This window comes from Salvelinus alpinus, chromosome 34 (assembly GCF_045679555.1).
Source record: "Salvelinus alpinus chromosome 34, SLU_Salpinus.1, whole genome shotgun sequence".
Classification (NCBI taxonomy): domain Eukaryota; kingdom Metazoa; phylum Chordata; class Actinopteri; order Salmoniformes; family Salmonidae; genus Salvelinus; species Salvelinus alpinus.
In genome coordinates this window covers 25170602-25177067 of record NC_092119.1, presented here as the reverse complement: position 1 = coordinate 25177067, position 6466 = coordinate 25170602, and the positions used below count along the sequence as shown (strand labels likewise).

Below are 6466 nucleotides of genomic sequence, written 5' to 3'. Positions count from 1 at the left end.
GACAGGGATTATTGGGTAGGTTACCAGCTAAATCCTTTTTAGCTACTGCAATGACCTGGCAGTGTGGAAAGCATCACTGCTTGGTATGGCAACAGCACCGCCCTCGATCGCATGCCACTACATTAGGGTGACCAGACGTCCCCGGAAATGTCCCAGTTTTTAACTGTGCGTTAAAAACAGACTGCAAAGTGAAATAATATTTTACGTGGCAAGAAAGACCGGGCATCAGAGTCTACCGGTTGACGTCTCAATCTTGTTGTGCTTGTTTTGTCCAGCAGAGGGGGCCGCTCGCTATATCAGTTTCATTCACTCTTCTACTTCTTCTAACTACTTGCTCGCGCTAGTTTTAGAGAAAACTGCTGTGGAAAACTCAGCCAGAAGCTAGCAAGTGTCAAGTGAATCCATAACATCACCACAAACGTCTTTTCAAGCCAGGTAAATTACACTCGTTTGAGATACTAGCTAATGATGTTCTTTCACAACTTATTTTATAGTTAAATGCTCTGCGTTATATGGTTTTAAATAGGTTATGCTAGCTAACATTAGCTATGTCGACTAAGTTATCTAGCTAGGTTAGCCAGCTACTGTCATGGTAGCTAGGTTAAAAAACGTTCACATGTAAACATGCAGTGGATGGCTATTTTGAAAATATGATTATATTAAATTAATACACAATTATGAGAATATTTATTTGTAGATTACAATTTTAATGGTTTGGCATTATAAGTAGTGTGAAAATATATTTTGAAATTTTCATGGATAACATTAGCATAATGTTTTCTGTTAGAGAGTGGAGAGGAGGAAGACTGGATAGGAAGAAGAGTGAGATAGAGGAGGAAAGGTAAAGATATGATTACAGAGCCTGCCAATTTATTATTCCAAACAATGTTTTTGAGATAAAATACAAAATGAGGCAAGCTATGGGAATCTGTTAACCAAAGTATTTTATAGTGTACTATTTATTATTAAAGATTGGAGAAGAAGAAGGAAAAATTAAGGGAGTAAAAAGAGTGAAGCGAGGAGAGTGTGGAAGAGTGAGGTGGAAAGGTAAAGAGAAGGAAAGGAAGAAAGATCAGGAAGACGATTGGAGGAGAAGAAAAAGTTGAGAGTAAGAAGTGACACAAGGAGAGTGAAGAAGAGCAGACAGAGAAGGTACAATGGCTCTTTCCAAGAAACGGAAATGCCATTTTGATGGCCATTTTGATGGCCAACACGATGAGAGAATTTCCATTTATACGCTCAGGTCAAGACGATAGAATGGTTAACTGCACCCTTTGTAATTCCTCTTTTTCAAATGGCAGTGGGTGAAGAACGGCAGTGGTAGAACATCAACAGACAAAAAAAGCATAAAGCCTCTCTGATTGGCCGTGTTGGTATGCCCTCTGTCACCACATTCTTCAAGAAGGTAGAGCCTTCCCAAGACGAATATGATTTAGCTGTGCAGGAGGGTGTCTTTGCATACCACACTATGCGACACAATCATAGTTACAGATCTATGGACTGCACAGCACAACTGACACGAAAGCTTTATGAGCTGAAGTTTACATGTGCTAGGACAAAATGTGACGCCACAGTGAGTAACGTGTTAGCACCATGGGCAACTACTTTGGTAACACAGGACCTAGACCAGGTTGAATTTGTGTCCCTGGCCATTGATGCGTCCAATCATGGACATGTAAAGCAGCTGCCAATAGTAGTCAGATATATGGTGGCAACACATCTGTGGAAACAAAACTGCTTGATTTTGTTGAATTGAAAGGAGAAACAGCAGAGGAGATTGCAGCTGAGTCCTGGTGGTCATCCAAAAATGTAACCTGCAAAACAAAGTCGTGGCATTCTCTGCCGACAACACAAATACCAACTTTGGAGGACTGAATAGGCTGGGGAGGGTCAATGTCCATACCAAAGTTAAAAATGCTCTGCAGCGGGAGGTGATTGGTTTAGGTTGTCCTGCCCACATCATTCATAACACGGCCAGAACAGCTTTGGATATGATTCCCCTTGATGTTGAGTACCTGCTCACAAAGATATTTTCATATTTTCACCGTCAGAGTAGAAAGACTGAAGAGCTTTTGTGAGTTTGTTGGCCAGGAGTACCATAACATTTTATGACACAGCAATGTTCGCTGGCTGTCCATGCTCCCTGCTCTAGAAAGAGTGCTGAAAAGGTATGTGCCATTGAAATCCTTTTTTCTTTCTGAAGACAAATGCCCTGTTGTCCTGCGAACAATGTTCGAAGATCCACTGACTGAACTTTGGCTGGACTTTGTCCATGGAAACTTGACCGTATTCAGTGACACGATCAAGATGCTTGAAGGCCAGGACCGCTGTGCTGTGGAGTCAGCTGCTATTCTGAGAAACATTGAGGCAGAATTGACTGCAAGACGTGATGACAACTTCATTCCAGTTTTGGTCAGATGACTTCTGAGAGAGCTAGAGGGAAATGGTGCAATGTCTAAAGAGAGCTTTCTCAAAAGATCCCAATCATTCTTCACTACGGCTGTGAACTACTTGCAGGCATTGGGAAAGCACACAGATAATCTAAAACATTTACATTGTTTCCTTTTAAAAAGGCAACCTCAGCGTGAAGAGATCCAGAAGGTAGCAGCCACACTGCAGGAAAAATGCCCCCATGTGACCATCAATGAGGATGCATTGTTTGACGAGGTTGCTGGCCTGCAAGAGTTCCTAAAGGGGGGATCGCTTGAAGAATGGAAAACATCGGAGACACCGCTTAGTCAGAGATGGAGCACGGTGGTTACCCACTTCAAAGAGAACGACATCCCACACACTAACCTGGCTAGATTAGCGTCTGTTGTCGTGTGCTTACCTGGAAGTAATACACCAGTCGAGAGAGTGTTCTCCCAAATGAATGATATATGGACAGCAACAAGAAATAGGTTCACTGTTCCTGCCATCAAGGCCATGCTTATTGTGAAGACAAACTTCAACCTCCCCTGCCAGGAGTTCATGGAGCTGGCCAAAGACAGAGCAATCCTGAATAAGATACATTCTTCTGAGAAATATACAGATTAGGTTGGTATAAGTATATTATGTAGTTACCAACCTCATCATCATCTTATTTCTTTATTATGTTGTTAAGTATTTCACATAGACTATTGTCTGTTTTTTCAAATTTTCTCATGTTCTCTTCTGCTCTTATTCTACCCAGACTACCAGGACCACTGAATGGCTGTTCAGATCGGACAGTTCTGTCTTTTCTGTAGTGTTTCTGTAATATAGTTGTTTTCTCTGTCTATCACAGTGTGCCCGTTAGACTAAATACATGAAACCGGAATTGTACCCTTTTTTTATTTCATAGATAATAACATTGGATATTTTATTGATATATTGACCGCCGAACTGGAAATGTCCCCGGTTTAAATTTCAGAAATCTGGTCACCTTACACTACATAGGGTGGTGCGGACAGAACCAGTACATCATCCAGGACCTCTAAATTAGGTGATGTACGTGACATTAAACCATAAAACTTTTCCAACTTCACATGCAATACCTAGGCTAGTTCTGCACCCCTAAACAAATAAAAAAGGTCTTAATGTGTGTTCCTGTAAACATAATTGCTAGCTAGCTAGTTTCCCCCCCCCAAAAACAAAAGCAATGCTTTAACTGAAATGTAATATACTCTTTACTAACTAGTATATGCTTTTATTTTAGCTGCTTAGTTAGCATGCTAGATTCACTAGCTACCTCAGCTTTGCCAGTCCTGGTAGACAGTTAGCCTAACGTTAGCAAGCTAGCCTAAATAACAGCTGCTGGCAATGGCTGGCTTGCTAACACAGGCTTATAAACTGGTTCGCCAAAAGAAAGTTTCACTCAGTATCAGAGGATCATGAGAAATGTAAACATTTGGCAAAAAGTGTTACCCACCTGAATGTTCTTCGCTTCAAATTCACTACAAAAGAGCACCTGTTGGGTGGGGCAAGACGAAATGTAAACAACTTGGTTGCAACATAGCTACTAGCCAGCTAGCATTAGCAAGCTAGCATAAAACCAGTTGCTGAAGCGAAACCTCTTTTGCGGACACGCTGGTTGTTGTGAACGCATGCTTGGTAGATGCACAAATATTATTTTTGTATATTAACATTGCATTATTATGAAAGTTAAATGTGAGATGGATGCATGCTTTGCAGCTGTAACTGCCAGTTAGACTTACAGGTTATGTCGTTGTTTTGTGTTTGAATTGTTTACGTGTCCGCTGTGCGGGGAAATGATAAGAGAAGCGGAACTACGTAGCTAATAACTGTTGTAACGGGGATCCTTATTGTAGCAACACACTTTTGGAGGGAAGGCAATCCCGCGCTGTGTTAGCTAAGTTTTCATGTCATCGGGTGTAGTTCATAAAGTTTGAAGCGTATATGTTAGGATGGTAACGTTATAATAATTAAGGATGAAGCGTGAATTCATGCCAGGAATAATAAGTGTGAAGCTTGATTTCCTCCCTTCTGTAATAAGCAGCCAATGAGGTATTTTTCCTTTATTCATGTGTTTAATCTAATACTGTTATAGCGCCGGCTAAACTGTTTATGTATGTAAGCACTTCAGAGTTATACCAGGCTAATAAGTCACTCGTAAGATAAGGTTGTAAGAGTGTGCTTAACTGTATTTTTCATTTACTTTATAGTTCTCACGGAAGGTGATAATTCTGACTAAATCTACAGAATAAAGCCGCCAGTTAAAATCAAGGAACGGTTGTGCTCGTGGTTACTGGAGGGAGCTACAGCAGCCGCCATAGCTAGCTAGCTAACCTTTTAACTCGAATGACCTCTCAACTTCTTACTCTCACCCAAGCACATGCCATCAGGGGACCCTGTTTATGTGGGCTGGGTGAGGAAAAGTGGACAGCAGGCCTGCTGTGTTGAAGGCTTGAAGGGGACTCGAACAGCTTTATCAGACTCCCTCCTCTAATCAAAGTGCATAAGAGAGAAGAAGATAGTGTTGGTGATTATGTGTATTTGAGATGCAAATAATTAGCAATCAACTGTATGTCATAATGATTGTGATCTGGAATCTCTGCTCCAAGCCTTTTAAAGGAATGACAAAGATCAAGCTGGTGTCATTTTGTTATTTTACCCAAAGTTGTGACCAGTTCCTCTGTTACTAAATTACCACAGCAGTCAGTGAAGTGTTAATTTCTCTATCTCTCAAGACATTCCATGGCCTGATCCCTGTGTCATGCACATTGTCTGAGTGTCTGAGTGGGCTGTAGGGGTTTATCAGTTAACATCTCCAGGGTCAGCGCATCACTTCAGAGGGATACTGAAAGCTATGCTGTGAAACAACCTCACTGAGTTCTGTTTCAATGCTAGTTCACATTTGACAACAGAGAAAGACACAGATCAGATGAGCACACACAACCTTCCTGTTGAATGGTGCCTGCAAGCTCAAACTGAAGAAGAAAACACGTGATGACCTTATCCATCATCAGTACCACAGAATTTTTGACAAGAGTATTTAAGTTAATGGACCACGTGAAGAGGCGACACTACAAGTCCCTCTTGAAATAGCCTACTTGGCTTTTAATTAAACATGTCAATGCGACACTCAGCGGTATGCTTCCATTTCTCAGAAGAGATTATTAATGAAAGAACCTGGGTGAAAAAAATAGGGTGAAAACATTCAACACATAACAGTGTAAGAACATTGTCGTTTCACTTTGTCTGCGACAGACTCGGACTGTGAGAGACAGAGGATGTCTTTTTCGGGCATTGGACATTGTGTCTTGGGTTTATTTTCAAAGGAGTCTATAGATAGCGCTTTAACAAGACTTTATTGGAGAGAAAACATTTCTTCTGGTTTGTTGTTTTTAAACATTCTTGTCCCTTCTGACCCCTTGTACTTTTCGGGAGATGTGGCAGCCAGTGGGGAGGTGTGATGTTACTGACCAGAGCTAGGCTAGGTTTCTAGTACAGAGACTCATGAGGCAGGGTAAATTCAAAACAAAATTGATTTTATTGCCTATAAGGTTCCAACCTAAACGATCTCTTCAAGAATCAAGAAATGTTCAGCAAATAAAACTTGCAACTAGAGCAACCTGCTCTCTAAGTCCTCTTCCCCTGTGAAGGGAAACCAGCAGCTGATAAGTGTGGCTTCTGATTGAGTAGCCAGCCACACCCTTAACGAGTTTATTGAAGTCAGCCGTGCCTGTTCATCTTCAAGCCTGTGTGCACATTCCCGGCTGACTGATTGGCTTGTGGTGCTGGACATGGACATTAGGTGGATGACCCTCATGGTGCCATACTCCTTTCTTCTCATGAGGGAAGCCGTCAGGGGACCAACGATGACCCATCCCAAGGATTCAAGCTGATAGCTGAATTCCAGGCTGACCACCTGGCGTGTTGTGCTGGTCGTGTTAGGAGGGTTGGCCCCTGACAGCTTCACAGGAGAAAAGAGAGGGGAGGAGAAAGGGGTGCATGGGGTTCAGAAAAGAGACAGGGATGATTTAAC

The 6466-nt window shown here is 41.8% G+C and overlaps 1 long non-coding RNA gene across 1 annotated transcript; it reads left to right on the top strand.

The window, feature by feature from the left end:
- The first annotated feature begins 373 nt into the window (after positions 1 to 373).
- LOC139563555 (uncharacterized) lies at positions 374 to 4704 on the top strand. Its single transcript, XR_011672586.1, has 3 exons — positions 374 to 435; positions 2574 to 4485; positions 4644 to 4704. It is a non-coding gene; the product is annotated as an uncharacterized lncRNA (long non-coding RNA).
- Positions 4705 to 6466: the final 1762 nt, after the last annotated feature.